Source organism: Chiloscyllium punctatum, chromosome 32 (assembly GCF_047496795.1).
Source record: "Chiloscyllium punctatum isolate Juve2018m chromosome 32, sChiPun1.3, whole genome shotgun sequence".
In the NCBI taxonomy this organism is placed as follows: Eukaryota; Metazoa; Chordata; class Chondrichthyes; order Orectolobiformes; family Hemiscylliidae; genus Chiloscyllium; species Chiloscyllium punctatum.
Window position 1 is genome coordinate 16,851,163 of NC_092770.1, and position 25,999 is coordinate 16,877,161.

General features: G+C 39.2%; 1 protein-coding gene across 15 annotated transcripts in view; it reads left to right on the forward strand.

The window, feature by feature from the left end:
- Nucleotides 1-25,999, forward strand: part of ppfibp1b (PPFIA binding protein 1b) — a 165,239-nt gene that overhangs the window by 13,780 nt on the left and 125,460 nt on the right. For 11 of the 15 annotated variants that reach the window (XM_072551744.1, XM_072551740.1, XM_072551749.1 and 8 more), the window contains exon 2: nucleotides 19,612-19,748. The exons of 2 other annotated variants lie outside the window; for them this stretch is intronic. The gene's annotated coding sequence lies outside the window, so the exon portion shown is untranslated. The remainder of the gene's footprint in view (nucleotides 1-19,611; nucleotides 19,749-25,999) is intronic. 2 more of the 15 variants (XM_072551743.1, XM_072551746.1) reach the window with 1 other exon arrangement.

Sequence of the window (25,999 nt, forward strand, 5' to 3'; positions counted from 1 at the left end):
TATCATGTAAATGCAGCACAGTGTTCCTAACTCGCAGAACAAAAAAAATCACTGAAGTTAACAAATATTGTATGAATGCAATTGAGAAATTGAGACAGCGTGTGTGTGTGTGTGTGTCCCTCTCCCCCTCTGACCAGAGTGTTTGATGGAAGGCGAGAATGCTAATATGTTTAGTGTGCAATCTCCCAGACTCTGCCATATGTGGGCAGGTGTTGTATTGTCGGCCGGTCCCCCCTCCGGTCGAAACAAAGCACAGAATGGCTTTATCTCCTCCATCTTTATTCTGGGCCATGGAGGGAGAGCAATCGCACATGTGCACAGGGACGTGAGTTCACAGTCTTCTCTGGGATAGCAATTTCTTAATGAATTATATAGTCATTCTAATTGAAGCCAGTGCAGCTGACATCTGCTTTTCAGGACTAACCTAAATTATATAGGTTATTTGCTTCTTGACAAGTCATCCAGATAAGGCAACTCCTGAGATAAGGGAGGAGCATCCAGATAAGGCAACATACATATTAATTGCGTGACTGTTACAATCAATGAGTATCAATAGCAGAGACCAAGCCATTTAATGTTATACAATGAATGTTCCTAACCTTGTTAACTGGATTCATACAATGGATACTTTTCCCCTTGTTAAACTGACCTCATATACCGAGTGCTCTCAATATTATTTACTGGCTGTACGTAATGACTGTTTTTCCATTTTGTTAACTCATTGCCCTCGCCTCCAGCACCCTATTGTTAACTAAGTTCTTATCTGAGTTGTGCTCAGCTGATCCTCTTTTTTTTCCCACATAACTCTGAACTTAACTCTTGCCTTATCTGCTTATACCCCATACACATTCTCATTCCCTCCTTTTATCACTTTATGGTAACCGCCAAGCTGGCACTACCAGCTTGCATAAGACTTTGACAGCCAATATTTAAGCAAGTTTTTGACACACCGCATACAATGATTATAATAATGAAAATTGCTAGTCCCATACAGTAATTAGAGTTTGAAGAATCCTCCCATGTGGGGAAAAAATCCATCAATAAAGTTCTTAAATTCATAGTCCTGAGTGACCACTCCATCCATTCGAAGTCGAGTGGAAACGAGCCAGTTCTCCAAAATCTCCTTTAGTAAAGTCCAACTTGAAAACAAAATTTAGTCTGTTCCCGCATCACTCCTTGGAGAATTCTGAATACTTGAGTAACAGCAGTTAAATGCTTCACAAAACTGATGAGACATCCATCCTTCCAGAGATGCTCCCGATGGAGGATACCAGCATATTTGAGTGTGCATTGCAGCAGCTGCGACTGCAGGCTAGGTAAACGCAGCGTTCTTTGCTGCTTCTCCTGCTCTCCTGTTAAATGTAACCAAGCCAACTGGCTGTTGTGATGTTAGCTTGATCAGTGAACCTTCATATTCCTTAAATGATCAAAAGACAAGGGAATGCTCATGTGGTTTAATGACCGTAGGAAGGCCACTGACAAAAAGCGTACTGACCTCGTCTTCTTTGTTGTTAACTGCTTCACTTTTCATTCTCATGACTGGGGAGCTGATTGAATCCTTTGGATCAGGTTGTGGAGGGGTGGGCGGTGGTTCGAAGGCGTGATTTACCTGTGAATGGAGAGACTGGAGAGAAGATGTTAGCTGCTGAAAGTGTCTTTACATTTCCTCTCTTATTCCTTCCTTACGAAGGTGGATATCAATATGAAGACAGCCACACATGTAACTACACTAAATTGTGCTGCCTGTTTCAACCTTTAAATTCTTGAAGTCTGTTTCTTTGTTCACTATTTATGACATTATCAAGTTTTATACAATCCATAAACTTCTAAATTGTACTGCCGAAACAATTCAGTCATTTATAAACAATCAGTGGTCCTAAAATCAAAATCTAGGGTAACTTATTCAGGTTATTCAAAAATTATTTTCCTTTAACAAATTGATATTTGGCTAATGTCAAACCTATCGCGAAAAATATTTCCAAAATCTAGAACAGCAAGAAAACAACAAATGTTTCCTGTGCTTTAGCATTTGAAGAGGCAGTTTCAGTTCAGTTTAAATCTCAAATATTCATGGGAAACAAATGCTGAGTATTTTAAAATATGTTTTCCAAATTAAACTTCCTAAATAAAGTAATCAGAATTACAGTAGCAACTTTGGTAGACATCAACATTCTTTGAATTTGCAATATGAAGGGGGCCATTGAAGTCTTAAATCAACAGAATTTAAGCAGCTCACCCTCACGTTCTAATGTTTTGTTAAGGTTTGAGAGAGCATCAAACTCCAAAATGCACTCTCTTTGTGAATATTCTGCATTAAAAACATAGCAACAAAGATATTGTAATACAATACTCTCGTCTGGTTAAAGCATGACCATTGACCCAACTATTCCTTTTTAAACAGGCGTTGCAGAATTTCAAACACCAAGGGCTCAAGGCACTCAGTTTGTTTTAAGGTTACAAGTTTGATAATTTTAAGGAGGACATAATGTACAATTTCAATGTAAAAACAAAACCTGCCCACTACACAGCCCACAAAGCACGTTGAATTGAGATCCTGATTCAAACAAGGTAAAACAGTTACTTAAAAGGGTTTTCCAAACCAGTATTTTAACAAACCAAAACCTTTAAGCATCAAACACACTCAGCATGGCACAATCTACATTGAAACTTTCCTTTTTCAACCCAATTATTAGTACAACCTTAATTTCAGCCTTTCTTGTTTTTTTTGTTTTGCATCCTCTCGTTGGAATTACACTTTTATAAAAAGAGAGTCCTCGCAGTGGACCATGTGGCACCATAATCCAAGCCTCACACTTTCCCCCAGAACAAAGACTCAGAACCTCAAATTTTGCCACTAGGGGACTTTAACCCCTTTCTCATTTTACTCCTCATGGAGCCTCGAACCCCACTTAAACACAGAACTCAAACCCCACTTAAATGCAGAGGACTTGAACCTCAAATCAACCCGGCCAGTGGACTTGAACCCCAATACCGTGCAGAGGACTCGAACCTGGATCACATTCCACCCCCACCCCTCCCCAATGCACTGCAGAGGACTAGGAACTCTGGCTGCCAGTGCGTTTGCAAAATTGTCTCTCGACTGAACTAATTACTGTTCGATGAATCCGTAGAATAGAGAGCGATTGAACAAGGGGACCGTCTCCAGTAAACAGGAATATTGAGAGGCACTAAAGTTTTAAATTTAAGTTTGTGGGCCCCTCCATCTTGTGACAGCGATGTTCTGGGTGGCAACTGATACCATCCGATCGTAACTATCCACTTGGATCCTGCCAACTAGATCAATATTGTCATCCCGTTTGCCCCCTTCAGTCGAAGTAAAACCTTCAGAGACTCAGTGTGGCTTTATCTCCTTCATCTTTATTCCAGGCCCTGGCGGGAGAGAGAACGATCGCTCATATGCACAGTGACATGTGTTCACAGTCTTCTCTGGAGTAGCAGCTTCTTAATGAATTATATAGTCATTTTACAGGGAGGAGCATCCGGATAAGGCAACATACATACTAATTGTGTGACTGTTAACAATCAATGAGTATCAGTAGTAGAGACCAAGTCTATTACTGTTATACAATGAACATTCATAACCTTGTTAACTGGGATTCATAGAATGGATACTTTTCCCCTTGTTAAACTGATCTCACATACTGAATGCTTCCAATATTGTTAACTGGCTCTACATAATGACTGCTTTTCCGCCTTGTTAACCCACTACCCTTGTCTCCAGCACCCCATTGTTAACTGTAGGTTATTATCTGATCTGAGTCATGCTCTGCTGAACCTCTTGTTGCACAAAACTCAAACTTAACTCTCTCCCTGCCTGCTTATACCGTGTTGGCTGAGTTGCTTGGAGGTTATTGGACTCTCCACTTTAACCACTCCATGTTCCTGACAAAATCTCTCGTATTAATGTCTTCCAAGTAGCAAGTCCAGTGCCACCATTTGTTGGGTAATTGTTGCTTATGTTTGAAGTGGAATGGAGTACCAAATCACTAGTGTGAAGTAAGGGACTTTTGTGGTTTATCTTTCTCATCTGTTCTATGATTGGTTTTAAAATGGCTCCTCTGCCTCATTGCTACATACAAGGGGTCTGCTTTTTATTTAATTCATTCATATGATGAGAGTTGTTGGCTAGGTCTGCATTTATTGCCCGTATTTGTCCATAGGCAGTTAAAAGTCAACCACATTTCCCTGGGTCTGGATACACATGTAAACCATTTAAGCATGACAATTGCCTTCCCTAAAAGGACATTTAGTGAACCAGATGGATTTTTCCAACAATTGACAATGGATTCACGGCCATTGTTAGACTCTTAATTCCAGATTTTTATTGATTTCAGATTTCACTATCTGCACAGTTTAAACCCAGGTTTCCAGAACACTCTTTGGGCCAAAATAATACCACTTAGATCATATGAATGATGTTAAAATTAATCTTTTAACGAGATTACCGACCTTGTCAATTGACTAATGTTCAAGTGAAATTGTTAAATGGGCAACTTTAAAGGAGGACTTGCTCTATTAGTTTTAGTACTGCTGATAAAAATATAACTTCAAGGCTTACTTTATAGCAGTTGATCTTGACTGAAGGCTGCTGAGTCACACCTGCACATAAGTTTTCAAATAGCCTGCAGCCAAGTAAAGATTGCAAAGATAATTTGTGGTGTAATGAGCACTGTAATTGTACAGCATTTTAATTCTGCCTTTCAGAATATCAGATTTGAATTTTTTGGAACTCTGTTAATCATCTGAGGGTCGCTGATTATTTTGTGACTGATACATTTTTAGATTTGATGGACGGAATTAGCAATTTGTGAAAATATTTGGCTTTAGTTTTGTCTTGTTTGCCAAGACCTGCAACACTTGAAGAACTTGTTCAGATTGCTGAAAGCTGTGAAAATCTATAAAGCACAGATTGTCAACCAATTAGTGTCTTCGTCCAGATACACTCGAAATTTGCATCTATTTGTGATTGTCGTTTGCTTGTTGTTCATAGAGCTTTTCTTTGAAGTAGCTCATCCGTTCTGAGAGGCTAAGACATCTGAAGGTTGGGTGCGATGTTGTGGAGGGATGTGCACAAAAATCAGCTGACCGGCTGTGAGGTGTGAAACAACAGGAATAGATCATTTAGCCTCTTGAGCATTTTCCATGATTGTTGATTAGAGGATCTGTTGCCTCATTCCATGATGTCAGGAGTTTGCAAAGATACATCAATCTAATGAAAATTAAAAATCAATCCAGATACTACTGTTAAGAATTTCAACCTTTCACTGTTCTTTGCATGTAGGTGTCTGGTGTAGTTTTACTCCTGAGAGATCTGCAACCAATATTGCACTATAAGCAGTCTTGGACTTGAGTACAATCAGTAAAAAAACGAGTTCATCTATTATGTTCAAAGTGTTATTAAATAATTAAATTAAATTGTTCTGTGTGGTGCCATTGCACACCAGGTTCCAGTCACATTAGCAGCCTCTACCATCACTAAATTTATTGAGCCATCTCCAAGGAAATATGACACTCAATTTGTATAACCCATCTTTGTATTAATTGTAGTGGTAAATTATACAGCAATCCCTCTAGTTCCTTTATTGTTCCTGCGTCAAAATCCTGAATTCTCTCCCTAGCAGCATTATGGGTCTACCTACAGCCCGAGGGCTGCAGCAGTTCAAGAAGGTATTTTGCCACCATCTACTCAAGGGCAAGTAGGCTGGGCAATAAATGTTGGCAAGCCAGTGACATTTATGTTCCATAAGTGAATTAAAAATAAATCCTAAGGTGTAGTGTGCAAAATTATGAAATATGAAATCCAGCTAGGGCTTTGTATAACTGCATCATGGCTTCTAAGGTAAAGGCACGGTAGTCTGACAAGATAATTGGGCTGTCGCCTCAATCGAGATGACTGCTGGTTTAACCTGAGGATGACCACACCCCAGGCAAGGGGAGAACTTGAGAAAGAGAGTTTTTTGTAGTAACCTCGGCCAAAATGAGATTTGAACCCATGCGTTGGCATTACTCTGCATTGCAAACCAGCTGAAAAATGTGTTGCTGGAAAAGCGCAGCAGGTCAGGCAGCATCCAAGGAGCAGGAGAATTGACGTTTCGGGCATAAGCACTTCTTCAGCTCTGATCTCCAGCATCTGCAGTCCTCACTTTCTCCAGCTAGCTGACCCCCCAACTTCTACAAGTTTTAATACAATGACCAGTATTCTGTTCGCATTTTTGATTAAAGTGTCATGAGCAACTACAAAATATAATATGTGCACCTGGACTTCGTAGAATCATACAGTACAGATCAGGCCTTTCAGTCCATCAAATCTGTACTGCCAAAAATATACTAGTACCTACACAATTCCACTTTCCTGTACTTGGCCCTTGTTTGACATATCAAGTAATCATCCAAGTCCTTTAAGGATTGTGAGGATTCCCCCCTCAACTACCCTCCTAGACAGTGCATTCAAGGCCCCTTACCACCTGGGTGAAATGGTTTTTTTCCTTGAATCCTCTCTCAACTTGCTGTCTTCCATTCTAAAAATTGTCCTCTAGTTATTAATCCTTCAGCTGAGGGGAACAGCTGTTTTCCATTCATCCTATCCATGCCCTCACACAGTCTGTTCTGCTGTAACTCACGTTTCTTCAATGCAAATTGGCTTAATGCATTTTAAGAATTTACACCATTATTTGTAAATGCAAACTTTGCTTACCTGTATTGGCTGTAATGTGATTCCAGTCCTATTAGTTTAAATGGCACGGCTATTACGCAATTTTCTTATAACACGCGATTGCACAAGAGCAGAACTGTCATGTTATATCAGAACTGACTGTAATCTTACGCATCTCTATCGGGTCCACCTTGACCTTCTCTGCTCCAGAAAAAACAGCCCGGGCTTGTCCAGCCTCTCTTCGTAGCTGAAATGCTCCATCCCAGGCGACATTCTGATGAATCTTCTTTGTAACATCTACAGTGTAATCATATCTTTCCTCTAGCCTGGTGAACAGAATTGCACATAGTGCTCCAGCTGTGGCCTAACTAAAGTTTCGTAGAGCTCCAACATGACTTCCCTATTCTTCTAATCTGTGCCATGACTGACAAAGGCAAGTGTCTTGTGCAGCATATTAACCTGATCTGCCACCTTTAGGGATCAGTGGACAAACAGCCAAGATTCCTCTGAGCTTCCTAGACTTTGTATTCATTGAGTACTCCGTTGACATGTTCCTCCTTCTAAAGTGCATCACCTTTTATCACTGTTAAGCTCAATCTGCCCATTTGTCTCTCTTGTTTTCCTGTAACCTAGCACTTACCTCATCAGTGTCAAACAACATGCCAGTCTTTGTGTCATCTGCAAACTAACTTATCATCTCTCCCATATGCTCATGTATAAATATCAGAAACCATGAGGGATCCAGCATTGATCCTGTGCGGTGGCTTTGCCACCAAGTTCCAATCACATTAGCAGTCTCTAACGTCACTTTCTATCTCCTTTTACTAAGCCAATATTGGATTCATCTTGCCAAGTTACAGTGAAACTTAAGGGTTTTATCAGTTTCCCATTTTGGACTCCTTATACAGTTCATCAACTGCCTTACCCTCGTGTTAGATCTCGCAGTGGGAGAGCAACTTTGGTGACAGTGATCACAACTGCCTCACATTTAGCATAGCAGTTACCGAGGGAAGATATTTAATTGCGGAATAGGATATTATGACGCTATCAGGAGTTGGAAAGTATAGACTGGGAGCAATTGTTCCACAGGGCACAGCAGACACGTGGAGACTATTTAAGGAGCAGTTGTTGCGAGTGATATGCAAATTTGTTCCTCTGAGACAGGTAAGGGGTAAGATTAAGGAACCTTGGATGACAAGAGCAGAGGAGCTTCTCGTCCAAAGGAAGAAGGCAGCTTACGTAAGGTGGAGGAAGCAAGGATCTAACACAGCTTTAGAAGATTGCAGGCTTGCTAGAAAGGAGCTCAGAAATGGACTGAGGAGAGCCAGGAGGCAGCATGAAAAATGCTTGGCAAGAAGGATTCTGGAGAACCCAAAGGCATTTTACTCAGACATAAGGAATAAGAGAATGATCAGGGAGAAGGTTGGGTGATCAGGGATAGCGGAGGGAACTAGTGTGTGGAGTCTGAGCAGATAGGGAAAGACTTAAGTGAGTTTTTTGCTTTGGTTTTCACCAAGGAAAGGGAACTTGTTGGAAGTGAAAACTTTGAGGAGCTGGGATACAGTCTTGATCAGATCAAGATTGATGAAGTTGATGTGCTGGAAATTTTGGAAAACGTTAAGATTGATGAGTCCCCAGGGAAGCGAGAAAGGAGGTTGCTAAGCTGCTGGCGAGGATATTTGCCTCCTCACTCTCCATGAGAGTAGTACCGGAGGATTGGAAGGAGGCGAATGTTCCATTTTTCAGGAAGGGTAATAGGGAAATTCCTGGCCATTACAGACCAGTCAGTCTTAGGTCTGTGGTCAGCAGAGCTTTGGAAAGAATTCTGAAGGATAGGATTTATGACTATTTGACAAAGCATAGTGTGATTAAAGGCAGTCAGCATGGCTTTGTGAGGGGCAGGTCATGCCTCACAAATCTTATTGAGTTTTTTGAGGAGGTGTCAAGGCAGGTCGATGAAGTTTGAGCAGTGAATGTGGGGTATATGTGGACTTCAGCAAGGCATTTGATAAAGTTCCTCATGGTAGGCTCATTCATAAAGTGAGGAAGTTTGGGATACAGGGAGGTTTGGCTATCTGGATTCAGAATTGGCTGGCTAACAAAGCTGGAGATCAGTGTTGAGTGGGGTCCTGCAGGGCTCTGTTCTTGGGCCTCTGCTCTTTGTAGTTTTTAGAAATGACTTGGATGAGGAGGTTGAGGGGTGGGTTAGTAAATTTGCCGATGACACAAAGGTTGGAGGTGTCATCGATAGTATAGAGGGCTACTGCAGGCTGCAGCGCGACATAGACAGGATGCAGAGCTGGGCCGAGAAATGGCAATGGAGTTCAACCTGGATAAATGCAAAGTGATGCATTTTGGAAGGTCAAACTCGAATGCTGAATATAGGATTAAAGACCGGATTCTTGGCAGTGTGGAGGAATAGAGAGATCTGGGTGAGCAAGTACATAGATTCCCTCAAAGTCGCCACCCAAGTGGATAGGGTTGTTAAGAAAGCATGTGTGTTTTGGCTTTCTTTAACAGGGGGATAGAGTTTAAGAGCCGCGAGGTTTTGCTGCATCTCTCCAAATCCCTGGTAAGACTACACTTGGAATATTGTGTCCAGTTCTGGTCGCCCTACTATAGGAAAGACACAGGCTTTAGAGAGGGTGCAAAGAATGTTTACCAGGATGCTGCCAGGACTGGAGGGCTTGCCTTATGAAGAAAGGTTGAATAAGCTTGGGCTTTTCTCTCTGGAGCGAAGGAGGAAGAGAGGAGACCTGATTGAGGTATACAAGATAATGAGTGGAGTAGATAGAGTCAATAGCCAGAGACTTTTCCCCAGGGCAGGATTGACTGGTACAAGGAGTCATAGTTTGAAGATATTAGGAGGAAGGTATAAAGAAGACATCAGAGGTAGGTTCTTTATGCAGAGAGTTGTGAATACATGGAATGCATTGCCAGCTGTGGTAGTGGAAGCAGAGTCATTGGGGACATTTAAGTGACTGGACATGCACATAGATAGCAGTGAGTCGCGGGGTGCGTCCGTTATTATATTTTACATTTAGGATTAAATGTCAGCACAACATCATGGGCCAAAGGGCCTTTTCTGTGCTGTACTTTTCTATGTTCATCCGAACACCTAGTCATCTCCTTTCAAAGTTCCACCACTTCACCAAAATACCTCCACTGTTTCTAATCTATTTTACCACTTTATGAAGTAACTTGTTTTGACAGTGATTTGCATTGGATTTGCCATTGTTGAAGCTCATTTGCCATTGTTTTGTCCATTCACCCATTTAATCCACTAAATATGTTAGTAATTTTATGTGTCTATCTACACTTTGTCTCAGCCGCTTTAGTCAAGTTTCCCTATCTTGTTGACATTGTTAATGTGTATAATTAACAGTTGAAACTCCATCATAGATTCTTGCAGCGCATGCTAGTCAGATTCTTATATCTCTACTTTACCCTGTCACTAAACCAATTTCCTAACTCGGTCAGTATTTTCTTTTAACTCCGTAAGCTTCAGTGTTGACCAACTGTTTCTTATGAGAAATTTATGCCTTCTAGGAATGTATGTACTCCAAAAACTAATTTTGTTAGGTTAGTCAGGCAGGAAAAAAATTCTTTCAGTGGATCAGTTATTAACAGTGGATTCTAATAGCCTAGCATCAGTTGCCAATCAATCTGGTCATAATCCCCTAGCTTCCTCTATAGTGAGATGATGTGCAATATGAAGATTTGAGTCAGGAGAACTTTGGAAAATTATCGTTATATAAGCTGCAACCCTCCTTCCTTTAAACCAAGGAATGAAAACGTCTGATCTTGGGTTTATCACTTTTACTGTCTTTATTTTCGTTGCTTCTGTTCATATTGGTGTGTCTCTGTCACTGATTCATTGTAAGTTTCCTTGGGATGTCTAGTATGAATTCTTCCTCAACTGTAATTACTGATGAATTATTCAATGTCCACATTTTGTTTTGCTTTGTTGAGCATATCAATGTTATCATTCTTGAAAGAATCCACAATGCTCTCGAGCACCCTGATAAATTTGTTAATTTTATATCTCTTGCGAGTTTCTTTCCATACCCCCATTTTGTAACTCTCACCTTTTGTCAATAATTACTCTCACTTGATTATATTTCTCCAAAGATCCGTCCTATTTTTATATTTTTATACATTTTATTTTCTGTTTTACCTTGCCTCTTATGGTTTTTGGCAAGATGAGCTCTTGCCCATAATGGGTACAAGCTGGTTCTGTATATTTTTAAACACTTTTTACTCTAAACTGTAGATTTAACTGTCTACAAATTCACCTAATTTGCTGTGGAAAATCTTGTCTCATCCCATTCCGGTTGTCTTTACCTAGATCAAGAATCTTAGCTGTTTTACACTTTTTCAAACAACGTTGAATTGGAGTATATTATGGGGGTCAGACAAGTTTTTAAATATACAAAAGCAAAGTAATGTAGGTGCTAGAAATCTGAAATAAAGGCGGAAATACTTGACCAATCTGCTATCTAAGGATAGAAAGACAAGGCTAATGTTCAGAACAGTACTGATTCATCAGAACTGGGAAAAGTAAGGGGGGTGGAGAGTGGGGAGTGTACATTAAGTGCCAAGACTGATGAGATGAATAAACTCAAGATGAGTCTGAAGGATGTATGAATGGCAGAATTATGCTGCCTCAAATGCAGAGCAACAGAAATGAGTGTTTTGTTTTTGCTTGGAAAAGGTAGCACTGTACAATTGCTAGGGAGAGGAAGCAAAGCTATCTTAAAGAAAAGCAAAAACTATGGATACTGGACAGCTGAAATAAAAATAGCCCTTGAGAAACTCCAGTTTGGCAGCACCTGTGGGGAGAGAAAGAAACATGACTTCTTCAGAACGATAATGTCATAATAAAGATATATTCCTCGTCTGACTAATTTGCACTCTTTTTAAAGTAAGGGAGAAGGCAATGTAATTGATGTATATATGGACTTTCCAAAGACTATTATTAGTGCCACAGATTAGACCTGTTGGCACCATTAAAGCCCATGAGATTAAATAAAGTGACCAGGGGACAAGAAACAGTAGTACAGTTGTATTTTTGAACTGTTTGAAAATATCCCCTGGTGTCCTGCTACAGTTAGTGTGCAGTTTTGTTTGTATAATAACCTGCACTTTATATAGTGCACATTTTCGAAACTTGCAGATGAGGCGAAATATGATAAACAGTAAGGAGGATGGATACAGGGAAGGGTTTGGAGAAATGGGCAAACACTTGGCAAATGAATTTGAAGAGCAGGATGAAATGAAGCATTTTAATTGAATCGATTGAGCAGACATTTCAAAGATTGCCTTGCAGTGAACCACATTGTGTTTTGTCGTTGTTATCAAGTATCAAATTCATCCATTTAAACAAATATGTAATCATTTATGAAAATACCTAGAAGATTATTCTTTCTTCCAATCACTCTTGGGTATGGATGCTTTAGGGAACACATTTTACTTTGAAGTTTAATTGAGAATGTATGATTGAGAAAAGTATCACTTGGAAGAAACTGTTGAATGAATAAGATCTTTGGAAAATGTGGTTTGTTAACCAATAGATGTAAAATATCCCCAAACAGGAAGAGCATGGATTTCTCTGCACAATCTTTCAAATTAATACACTACCACCAAAAAAAATTGGTCATTTCTCCCACTTGCAGTTTGAGATACTGTTATGTGCAAAATGATGTTGCATTTACCAATGTAATTCATTCACATAGAATGAGTTGCTCTTGGATGGTTTATAGTATTGAGTACAGGTGTTTTACATGTATTAACATAAATTTTCACACACATTACAAATTTTTAAAAACAGACAAATACTTTTGAAGTCAATAACACTGCAGCTGGTGGCGTTAGTAATTATTTTGCTGCAGACAATGCATTCAATGGATCTGTATGTTGTAAAGCACAGATAGTCTGGGGTACATCTACCTATTGCTTTACTGCTGTTGCCATGTCAAAACCAGATAAGTGTGTCACCTACAAACAGTTTGAAATACCATTGCCAAGTAAGACCATGACAATGCCTAAATGGTCTTGTGAAATCAGCATTGAATTACGTAGTAGTCTGGGCATGTTTCATTTGGAGAACTGAGCTTCTATCTTTTTAATTTGTATGTTTTTGCCTGATCGAAGGGAAATATTGTAGTTACTAAATATACTCTCCACATTGCCCTCCACGTTTTCTTTATCACTCACTGCAAAGATTTTATTTGTTAAACATTGGTGAATTGGAGTCATTGGCAGCCTTAGGCAGCACCTATTGGCATCAATCAAACTTTAGATTGGTGTTGACTGGGTAGAACACTGTTTGGCCAGCATACCTATAGTTTCTGCTCTTGTTTTGATTTTTGGCATTTTTCAGAATTGAGTATTTTTGTGTAATTTTGAAGGATTAGGTTGCTTTGAAATCCTGCATTTCCCATCTGCAGTTACAGTCTACATATTGAGTACAAAGTGAAGATGAAAGTCTGACAGTTTCTAACTGTGCCAAGGGCATGGTCTTTGTTGAAAAGTTGTCTTTGCAGAGCTGTTCTTGAAGTTGTGTGGTTGAGGAAATATGTTGTTGGTCTGAGCTTGCTTTTCAGTCTGAATTGCTGTGCCCCTTATTAAACCAAAGACTGAGTATTTCAGTCTAAGGCTCTGCTTTTCTATATTGGTAAGTGGGTCTTCTAATTTACTTGCCAAACTGTAAATTGTCATTGTTAGGCAAAATAATATATCTGTTATGACGCTGTGGTAACTGAAAGCTGACACGTGCCTCATGTTAGGATGCTGTTTTTTTAAAATCAAACGCTACTTTTGTTTTACATACTTAATTGTGTGAGACACATAATTCAATTAGGGCAGAGAATGCCTTCAGAATGCTGAAATATCCAAATTGCAGCTGGCAGTTTTAGTTGTCCAGAGATTTTTTTATATCATTACCTTTTTAATTATGATGGTTGATTATTATTTTGCTAAAATGGTGGCCCTGGGTGCCAGTTCTGTCATATATTTATAACATTACATAAAGAAGAGTTTACTTACTGAGTTTGGAAATTTTGTACCTTGTGACATGAGTGCTTTGTGTGTCTCTGGATATGTTTTCTCCTCCACTTCAGTTCTACTAATATTCGAACATCTTGCAGACTTCTCTGTTTGTTAATGGGGCTAGGTTATAACTATAAAAGCAAAACTGAGTCACTTTAGTTGTAGTGGTGAAATTAAATTTTTCAATTTTTAGAGAGAATAAAGAAAATTAAATAGATCAGAATGTTTCAAATTATTATTTGGAAGGAAGATTCTAAATTACAGCTTGACCCTATTGAAATTAACATACTGTGGACAAGTTATTTTACTCTTTGTTCACTGTACTGTGTAAATAGTATTTAGTATTTATTTTCCACTTCTACCAGTTCTAACTAGTGAAATGTTCTTCTGTAGTAGTGCATGAATATCTGTTGGTCTGGACTGTTCTGATAAAGATGCAGCGATGTAACTGTACTTTAATTGCCCAGCTATTCTAATCTTTTACTTTGTCATGGAGAAACACCAACTGCTTTTTAGCATCATCTGACAACACTCCACTACTCGCAGAGCAAAATCGAGAGGTGAATAGCCCACTAATGTTCCCATTAATCTTAGGATCACCATGCATCAGCAATTTTTGTAAGCTGGAGTTCATAAAGGAGTCATTTTTAAAACCCTTGTATGTTTGAGCGCAACCCTACATTTGGGTGTAGTGCATATTAATTTTTTAGCAGATGTCTAAATTAAATGGTTAAATTTGACCTCATTTTGCAAAGTAACCAAAATGAATCTAAATTTAGTCCTTCAGACTTGAGATCTCATTGTAAATAGATGGTTAGAACTTATACATAGAAATTACTCAAATTCCCTGTTGTCGGTCATAAATTAATGACATGTAATGTGGATGTTGTCATCGTGCGTATTCCACTGGATTTTTAAAGCAGTTCTATGAAGGCTGTATTAACATGTAATCCCTGAATTTAACTTATGTCAAGGTCATAAATATGGTTGAGCTGTTACTGGGAGAAAATTAATTCGTGCAATGGAAACAATCCATTCTAAGCTTTGTCCAAGCTTCTTTTTAGAGAATGTAAGGGAGTAAATCACTGTGTTCTAGAAAGGTCTTAATTTTAATATTTTTGCGAAATAGACTTTAATAAAGTGGGAAAATTAGTGATATAACTCGTAACTGTGAAAGCTGTAATAATGCTGCTGTTTTGAGGAACTGCACATTATCTTTTGGATTTAAAAGAATACCTGGTGAGCATGAGTGTGAAAGGTGAATGCAAGATTAGAGTGGTGCTAGAAAAGCACAGCAAGTCAGGCAGCATCCGAGGAGCAGGAAATCAACGTTTCGGGTAGGAACCCTTCATCAGGTTCCAGCCCGAAATGACAATTTTCCTGCTACTCTGAATAACATTGACATGATCAGCAAGTCTGTCTATAGAAAGAGAAACAATTAATATTTCAGAATTATAGAATGACTCATTTCAAATTTCCAGCATCTGGTGTGGTTTGCCCTATTCTTTCCCATTTACCTGCCAACCTTTTCCCTCCAAATATACGTTCAAACCTTAAGTGAATCATCATCCACCACCCTTGCTGGCAGCACATTCCAGATCACCATAACTCTGTTTAAAATGGTTTCATTAACACTTTGGGTTGTTTTTTGAATTTTCATCTTAAATCTTAGTCCTTTGGTTACTAATTCTCTTGCCACTAGAAACAGTTATTTCTTATTTGCTCTAATCTTAGATTAGATTAAATCTTAAAACTTGATTTGATATATCTCTTATCAAATTTTATCTTGATCTTCTCTGCTGGAAGGAGAGTGACCATAACATTTGCAATATTTATGTAACTGAAGTCCCTCATCTCTTGTATCCAAGTAAACCTCCTCTGCATAGTCTTTAAGATCTTGCAGATTCTCCTAATGTGTAATGCCTGGAATTGGACACAATACTCTATCTGGAATTTAGTCAACACTTTGTCAAAATAGCTGGAGTTTAGTCAACTTTTCATCAAAGTTTAGCGTAGTCAGGTAATGGTATAAGAACAGTAAAATGTAATCTGAAAGTATTGACATTCGAGTATGCTAACAATGTAATCCTAAAGTTTTGGAATGACTCTTAACTGTAAAATAGCCTAAGGTATTAACATTCTCATTTGGTCTGCTGCTTTGGATCCAGAATGGAGAGGGTGCCAGTATGACTAGTGCTCTCAGTGCTTTCTAGTTTTGTGTGAAATACGATTGATCAATCTTACCTTCCATTTAGTCATAGAGTCATGGAGATGTACAGCATGGAAACAGACCCTTCGGTCCAACTCGTTCATGCCGACTAGATATCCCAACCCAATCTAGTCCCACCTGCCAGCACCTGGCCCATATCCCTCCAAACCCTTCCCATTCATATACCCATCCAGATGCCTTTTAAATGTTGCAATAGTACCAGCCTCCACCACTTCCTCTAGCAGCTCCTTCCATACACGCACCATCCTCTGAGTGAAAAAGTTGCCCTTTAGGTCCCTTTTATATCTTTCCCCTCTCACCCTAAACCCATGCCTTCTAGTTCTGGACTCCCCGACCCCAGGGCAAAGACTTTGTCTATTTATCCTTTTCGTGCCCCTTATTATTTTGTAAACCTCTAAGGCCACCCCTCTGCCTCTGATGCTCCAGGGAAAACAGCCCTAGCCTATTCAGCCTCTCCTTATAGCTCAAATCCTCCAACCCTGGCAAAATCCTTAAGTCTTTTCTGAACCCCTTCACATTTCACAACATCTTTCCAATAGGAAGGAGACCGGAATTGCATGCAATATTCCAACAGTGGCCTAACCAATGTCCTGTACAGCCACAACATGACCTCCCAACTCCTGTACTCAATACTCTGGCCAATAAAGGAAAGCATACCAAACGCTGCCTTCACTATCCTATCTACCTGCGACTCCACTTTCAGGGATCTATGAACCTGCACTCCAAGATCTCTTTGTTCAGCAACACTCCCTAGGACCTTACCATTAAGTGCATAAGTCCTGCTAAGACTTGCTTTCCCAAAATGCAGCACCTCGCATTTATCTGAATTAAACTCCATTTGCCACTTCTCAGCCCATTGGCCTGTCTGGTCCAGATCCTTTTGTAATCTGAGGCAACCCTCTTCGCTGTCCACTACACCTCCAATTTTGGTGTCATCTGCAAACTTATTAACTGTATCCCTTATGACAAAAAGTAGAGGGCCCAGCACCGATCCTTGTTGCATTCTACTGGTCACAGGCCTCCAGTCTGAAAAACAACCGTCCAACACCACGCTCTGTCTTCTATCTTTGAGCCAGTTCAGTATCCAAATGGCTAGTTCTCCCTGTATTCCATGAGATCTAACCTTGCTAATCAGTCTCCCATTGGGAACCTTGTCGAACGCCTTACTGAAGTCCATATAGATCACATCTTCTGCTCTGCCCTCATTGATCCTATTTGTTACTTCTTCAAAAAACTCAATCTTAAAGTTTGTGAGACATGATTTCCCACAAAGCCATATTGACTATCCTGAATCAGCTCTTGCCTTTCCAAATACATGTGCATCCTATCCCTCGGGATTCCCTCCAACAACTTGCCCACCACTGAGATCAGGCTCTCTGTCTATAATTCCCTGGCTTAGTATAATTGTTGGACTATTAATTGAGATTCTAGTAGTCTGCGAACCCAGATTCGAATCCTGCCGTGTCAAATAGTAGAATTTGAATTCCATAGCTAATCTGGAATTAAAAGTCTAAAAGTCACCATGGACTTATTGTCAATTGTTGTTTTTAAAAAAAACCCATCTGATTCACTAGATGACCTTCACATGATCTGACCTACATGAGACTTTCAACCCATAGAAGGGTGGGTTGACTTTTAAACTGCCTTCTGGTCAATTAGCAAAGGGCAATAAAATAGTGGGCTAGCCACCGATTTCCACTTCCCATGAATGATTAAAAATAAACATGGAAATGCTTGATGCTGTAGCCAGATTCTGAAATGAGCAAGTCTTCCTTTTCCTGGCACAACTGTCTTCCACCTTAATGAGTACAATAAGTTACAATTTTGAGGGAAAATGGGTGACTGGATTCAGGCTGCTCCGTTAGTGTTTGATTCGGAGATGCTGGTGTTGGACAACTATCTGATGAAGAAGCAGTGCTTCAAAAGCTAGTACCTCTAAATAAACCTGTTGGACTACAACCTGATGTTGTGATTTTCAGTTAGTGTTTGCACATGTGCTGTGTTGGTATTTCTGGGATTCTCTTGATTATTTGAGGCGCTGCAATATAGTAATAGCTGAAATTCAGCGAAGTATTCTTGCAGCCATCAGTTGAAAAAGTCAGGTGTTTTAAATAGTCAAATTGCATTGTTAATTTATAAGCCTTGACACACACCTGTGTTATGAATGTGCCGTTTCAGTATTGTATTGTGTGTTAAGTTGTGAAGTTTGTGTTGGGATGGATGAATAGACTTTCAAATGAATGTAAAAACTAACAAACATTTTAACTTGTTAACCCTCAGGCTGAAACAAACCAATTCTGAACAGAATTTAATTAAATGTTTTCTGTTCATTAAGATTAAATGTTTGAAGCATTCTATTAAAAAAATTAGATGCCTTTTAAAAATAATGTTGTCTCTTTACGTCCCAACTGTATCTAATTTACAGAACAGTAATTCCACTAATTAGAGTAGGCGGACAGAGGTTATAAAGAGTAGTAATTTGTTTTAACTGATTTGTAGTGAGAAAAGCTGGATTAGTTCAGTAGTACAAAATAAAGTTGTTTATTAATCAACAATGCTGTTCAGTCAATGGGACACTTAACCTTTCGTTGATGCTGTGTATTGTACTGTAGTTCAAATTGCTTGGAGGTTTTACAAGAATGCCAGCTGCTTTTCTCTCTTGTGACTCAGTTCTGGCTTTGGATAGGGTAGGAGTGCAATTAGGTTACTCTTGTCTTCAAGGCCATTTAATCTTTTCCATTTTAGCTGGAGGGCATTGTGCAAAACAGTTTCTGAATTGTTTATCAACAAGTATAAGAGCTTTTCTTGCAAGCTTGAATGTTTCAGGAAATCTAGCAGCAATAATTTTTCCCTCCTAAATAAAGAAAAGAGAAATCTATTCCAGTAAATTTACCATGATAAGACAGTCGAATGTCGATCCATGGAAGTAAACTAGAAAATCTAGAAGCATGATTGGAACTGGTGGCCATGAAATGGATCTAAATTGTAATTTGTAGTTGAGATTTTTAAAAATATGGGATTTGGGCATTGCTGGCTGTCCAGCATTTTTATTGGCTGACCCTAGTTTCTTTTGAGAAGGTGGTGGTGAGCTGCCACCTTGAGTCTGCAGTTTACATACTGTGTAAGTTGACCCACAATGCTGTTGGGGAGTTCCAGGATTTTGACCCAGGGTTCTATGGCGATGCCAGATGGTCCATCCAGTTTCATTTCTTTGTGACTTTGTAGTATTTGATGCAATTGAGTGGCTTGCTGGGCCATTTCAGAGCGCAGTTGAGAGTCAACCACATTGCTGTGGGTCTGGAGTCACATGTAGCCCAGACCAAGTGTGGATAGTAGATTTCCTTCCATTAAAGACATTAGTGAACTGAATAGGTTTTTCTGACAATCAACAATGATTTTGTGGTCGTCAGTAGATTCTTAACATTTTTATTGAATTCAAATTCTACCAAATGTCTTGGTGGTATTTGAACCTTGTACCCCAGCGTGTTAGCTGAATTTCTGGATTAATAATCCAGTCATATTACTACGAGGCCATCACCTCCCCATGGTTTACTTCATGTGGAATTTTTAATGATGTGGGAAGGGCTTTGGGTATTTTTTTTTTAACTATGAGAGTAACATTTTTGTGGTATTGGTTCATTACTGTTTTGTTTTTCAGCCAGACAGACAAGTGGATAATGGTATCTGTTTCACAGAGACAAGGTCTGACCTATTCATGAATAAATGGGAATCTGGCTGTTCCAACTCATCGCATTTGATTCTGGCATGTCTTCAGAAACCTGGATAGGACGTATGGTTAGTAAGTTTGCAAATGATACCAAAATCGGAGGTGTAGTGGGCAGTGAAGAAGGTTCCCTCAGAGTACAATAGGATCTTGATCAGATGGCCCAATTGGTTGAGGAGTGGCAGATTGCGTTTAATTTACGTAAATGTGAGGTGCTGCACATTTGAAAGGCAAATCGGGCAGGATTTATACACTTAATGGTTAGGTCCTGGGGAGTGTTGCTGAACAAAGAGACTTTGGAGTGCAGGCTCATAGTTCCATGAAAGTAGAGACACAGGTAGATGGGATAGTGAAGGTGGCATTTGGTATTCTCTCCTTTAGTGGTCAGTGCATTGAGTATCTGAGTTGGGCAGTCATGTGGCTGTACAGGATATTGGTTAGGCCACTTTTGGAACACTTTGTGCAATTCTGGTCTCCCAGCTATAGGAAGGATGTTGTGAAACTTGAAAGTGTTCAGAAAAGATTTACAAGGATCTTGGCAGGGTTGGAGGGTTTCAGCTATAGTGAGAGGCTGAATAGGCTGGGGTTATTTTCCCTGGAGTGTCGGAGGCTGAAGGGTGACCTGCTAGAGGTTTATAAAATCATGAGAGGCATGAATAGGGTAAATAGACAAGGTCTTTTCTCTGGGTGGGAAACCATAACTAGTGCGCATAGGTTCAGGGTGAGAGGGCAAAGGTATAAAAGGCACTTAAGGGGCACCTTTTCCGTGCAGATGGTAGTGTGTGAAACTGCCAGAGGAACTGATGGAGACTGGTACAATTACAACATTTAAAAGGCATCTGGATGGGTATATAAATAGGAAGGGTTCAGAGGAATATGGGTCAAATGCTGGCACATGGGGCTAGGTTTCTGTAGGATATGTGGTCAGCATGGACGATTTGGACCGAAGGGTCTATTTTATGCTGTACATCTCTCTGACTCTACGACTCTGATCTTTTAGTTGACCTGCTTTTGCCTGTGCACAATATTTTAGGATCTGTTAAATTTGAGTTGGTTCTGTTGCAGGAACAATTGAATGTTAAGGAATAAATTAGTTGTTGATTTCTGTGTATTGAAGTTGGATGATTTGCTCTGAATTGTGATTGAGAGCTTCTTGTCAGTCAGACTTTTGAAAAAGCTTTGGAATGGTGTTTTTTTTTAAGATTTAGTCTCCGTAATCCTTCTGATCCATAGGATTGCTCTCTTTGATCTCTCTGCTTATAAACTATGTCGGTGTACCCTCTCTCACTGCGCCTGATGAAGAAGTGTTGCTACGGGAACTTGTGATTTAACACAAACCTGTTGGACTATAACCTGGTGTCATGTGATCAAAATTTGAGAAAAATTTTACTTTGTCCGACCCAGACAACACCGGCCCTTCCTGATTCTTATCAAAGAGGTCACCAAGCCTCAGGCAAAGGGAGACATTCGTGGTAACCTCAGCCAGTGTGGGAATTGAACCCTTGTCAACTGAACTAATTTCTGAAAACAATTGCTATGTCTCTTGTTACAGTCTGAAACTATCTTTTTCTTTTTAGCTTGACATTGCAAGTAGGGAAAATGACAGCAACCATTATAAAAGATTCATTCACAGAATACTGAGAAATCTGTGACAGGATTGGACTGTCTGCACGGATTTATAAAAGGGAAATCATATTTGACAAATGCATTGGAATTTTTTAAGGATGTAACTTGTATAGTTGACAAGTAAGAAGCTGGTGATGGATGTGGTTTACTTTTGGAGCACAGAACAGGCCCTTCAGCGCACGATGTTGTGCCGACCATTGGTCCTCATGTAAGGTAAATCTAATGTACGAACCCTCAAATTTCTGTGACCATGTGCATGTCCAGCAGTCTCTTAAATATTCTCAATGACCTCGCTTTCACAACTGCTGGCAACGCATTCCATGCTCTCTCCACTCTGCGTAAAGAATCTACCTCTGACATCCCTTCTATACTTTCCACCAAACAGCTTAAAGCTATGACCCCTCGTGTTACTTGGACTTTCCAAATGCGTTTAATGAGGTTTCATGTAAAAGACCTGCATATAAAATAATAGTACTTATAAGTGGGAGTAGTGTGATGACATGGATAGAGAACTGGCTGGTAGGCAGGGAGCAAAGGATAGGAATAAATGGGTGGATACTGCAGGGTTCTGTGCTTGGAGCCAAGTTATTCAAAATATGTATTAATGATTTGGATGAGAAAACTAAATGGAATATCTCCAAGTTTGCAGACTACACAAACCTAGGGTGGGAATGTAGATTTGAGAAGAGAATGCAGAGGTGCTTCCCTGTGATTTGGGCAAGTTGACCGAGTTGGCAGATGTGGTATAATGTGATGAACGTGAGGTTATCCACTTTGGTAGCAAAAACAAAGGCATTATTATTTGCATGGTGATAGATTGGAAAAGGTAGGTTCAGCAAGACTTGGGTGTCCTTGTAAACCAGTTGCTGAAAGTAAGCATTCATATGCAGCAGGTGAAGGTGACAAATGGTATATTGTCCTTTATAATGAATACATTTGAGTACAGGAGCAGGGATAGCTTCCTGCAGTTGTATAGGACCTTGCTGAGATTATACCTGGAGTGTTGTGTGCAGTTTTGGTCTCCTTACCTGAGGAAGGATGTTTTGGTTATGGAGGGAGTGCAACAAAGATTTACCAGTCTAACTCCTGGGATGACAGGACTGATGTATGAAGAGTGACAGAATCAGTTAGGAATGTATTAACTGGAATTTAGAAGAATGAGAAGACATCTAGAAACATATTGGATTCTGACTAAATTAGAATAAATGCAGGAAGGATGTTCCCAATGACTCTGATGTCCAGAACCAGGGGGCCACAGTCTAAGAATATGGCATACACCATTTAGATTAGGAGAGTTTTTTTAAACTCACTCGTGGGATATGGGCATTAGTGATGGTCAAACAATTATTGCCTTCCTGTAGTTGCTCTTGAGAAGGTGCAGTGAGCTGCCACCCTGAACTGTTGCAGTTCATGTGGTGTATTTTGATTTACAATGCTGTTAGGGAGGCAGAATTTTGACCCAGTGATATTGAAAGAACAGTGATATATTTTCACGTCTGGAGTTTATATGGCAGCTGTTTATATTTGAGTTTAGGTCAGAATTGAGCTTTTAATCCACCTGGTTGTACACGTTAATGTTCTGCCAGAGTGGTCTCCAACCCCTTTCCATTTAACTCTATCAGCATACTCACCCATTCTATTCCCCTTATCCAGCTTCCCTTTAAGTGCATCTGTACTATTTGCTTCAATGGCCCCTGCTGGTAATGCATTCCAAACTTTGTGACTAAAGAAGTTTCTCTTGAATTCCCTATTAAACTTTATAAATCTAATTGTCCTCAGAATCTTTATTTTGGCCTTCCTAGAAATGAGCCTTGATGGGGTTACTCCATGAATCTTCCTTTTTCTAAGGAAAAGAAGCACAACTTGTTCAGTTTTTCCCTTGATTCAAAGTTGTTGTATCATTCTTGTGAATTTTCTTTTGCCCTTTTCTGATGCCTTGTTGGACTTTATAATATGGAATCAGAATTGAGTCACAGCTTCCGGATGTAATCTAACCAAATTCACAATTATTACAGTATTAGAGTAGGCTGTTTGGCCAGTCTTGACTATACTGGCTCTCAAAAGGTGCTATTCAGTTAGTGCCATCACCACTGCCAAGCTCTGCACATTTATTCTTACTCAGGTCATCCAATTCCCTCATGATTGCTTTGATTTAACCTGCCTCCACCACACACTCTGGCATTGCATTCCATATGACAATTGCTGTGTAGAAAAAGGATTTTCGTAAAGTTGTTGCTTTTGTCAGTTACTTGAATTCTATACTATATTAATCTCAATTCTCTCACCAATGGACATAATTCTACATAGGTTTAACATAATTTCCTCATTTAAAAAAAAAATCCATTCTTTTGAAATGAAGTCTAATACTTGGTTTGCTTAATTTTTTTAACCTTTATTTCTATTTTGTGATTCATGTCTGTATTCCTGAATCCCTTCACTTTTCTATCCTGGTTAGATTCTTATTTTAAAAACACCGTGACTTTCTTAGGGCATTTTTTGTAAAAGGATTATCTCACTTTTGTCTGCATTGAAATTTGTGTACCAGTTGAGCACTCTTCCTTACAAGCTTCATGACCTTTATTCTGCAATAAGATGTGGTGTCACATGCAAGTTTAAAAGGTGTACATCTAATTCCTGAAACTTAACAGTGAACAACAGTAAAATAAAGCAAAGAACTGTGAATGCTGAAAATCTGAAATGAAAACAGAAATGGAGTGAGAAACTCCAGGACTATGGAGAGAAGGTGGAGTTCATGTTTTAGGTCCATTAACACTACTTCAGAGCCCTGAGTTCTGAAGCTGACTCACTGGACCCAAAAGCTTAGCTCTGCTTTCTCTGCACAGATGCTTTCAGACCTCTTGAGTTTCTCCAAAGCTTGTTTTTGTTTGATACATTTCCACCTTCCTACAGTACTAAAGAAGATATGTTTGTCAGATCTGGCCATCAAATTTATAATAGTATCCTAGATCAGATCACCGAATTATGATCTGGTTAGGAACCAATAACCTTTATTTTTAAAGTAGGCAAAAGGTGTGCTCCAGGGACTTTAAGAAAATGAAGTCACAAGATTCCACAGTTTTGAACAAACAAGACTGAACCATACAAGTTACGATCTACAATAAGTGTTTCCCTGTTTCCAGTACTTTAGATTTAAAATAGTGTCAATGAAACAGATGCTTCAATCCAACCAGTCCATGCCAATTCCAAACTAAACTAGTCCTACCTACTTTGCTCCTGGCCCATATCTCTCCAAACCTTTCCTATTCATGTACTTATCCAAGTGTCTTTTACATGTTGTAACTGTATCCACATCCGCCACTTCCTCAGGAAGTTCATTTCATACACAAACCACTCTCTCTGTAAAAATGTTGTACCTCATCTTTTTAAAATCTCTTTCCTCTCATAAAAATGTGCCCCCTAGTCTTGAAATTCCACCACGTTAGGAAAGAGATGTCTGCCACTAACCCTGTCTATACTATTCATGATTTTATAAACCTCTAATGTTACCTCTCAACCTCCTCCACTCCCATGAAAAATGTCTCAGCCTATCCAATATGCCTACTAACTTCTAGACCTGGTTCTTGAGTTAGTTCTAACAGCACAGTGCCATCTAATTGCTCATGATTCTTTTCTAGTAGTAGCTAATATCCTAACATGCCAGTTCTGTCTCTTCAACTCTGACCTCCATTGTTTTTCTGTGATATTCAAACTATCCTGAGTAATTTACTGAAAATGTGCCAACATTATTGAGCAGAATTGAATGTTGCCATCCACTTGGAGCTCCCTGTACTACTTAGTTGGTGTTTCCATTTTCCCAGAATACTAAAATTTAAAATAAATAATGCATGCAAGAGGATTAATCACGTTCAACTCAATGTTAACGCTGTTTCTTTCCCCAGGTACTGCCTGACCTAATATTTCCATCACTTGTTTTTTTTCTGATTGCTTTCTTGTTGAACATCTGGTTGTTTGTGCAATTAAATCACATTAGCGGTACATTTGTTTTAAAATAAAGTACCGACACTGGTATTAGCAGTGGAACCAACTTAACCGAAAATAGAACTATTCATATTCAAGTATTTGTGATTAATATGGTTTACTATTTTCTGGGATTCAGTTTTACTGGTACAATGTTCCTTAGTGGCTTAGGTTGCATTGTGAATTAGCTTACTGTTACAGAAAGCAGTTGCTACTTGTACGATATAATTCTCAATTAATTGAAGCTTATTAACCAAAGTTTCCAGGCTTGCTGCTGAAGTATGATGCGATACTCAGGAATTAACTCCTTATTAAATTACTCCTACATGTTGAATATGTGTTTGAGGCAAATTTAAAAAGAATGCTTGGTATATTTCATGAGTCAAGAAGATTCCTAATATCCAACTGCAGCGTAAAAAAGAAAGATAAACTTGATTGTAAGGTAGTCTCCCATCTAAAGCTGTAGTACGATTGGGAATGTCTCAAAACTGTAATCAGTGAGGTATTAAAGTTATTAGTGTTATTTTAAAGCCTTTATTTTGTTTGTAATCATCCAAGGAACTCTTGCTTAGCAATAACCAGCCCATTCTGCCAAGGTCACTCAGTTCTTGACTTCATTACAACCTTGGTTCAGGCATGGAAAGAAAAAGAGCTGAATTCCACAGTTGAAGTGTGTATGAATGCCCTTGACATCAAATTGCAGTTGATCATCAAGATA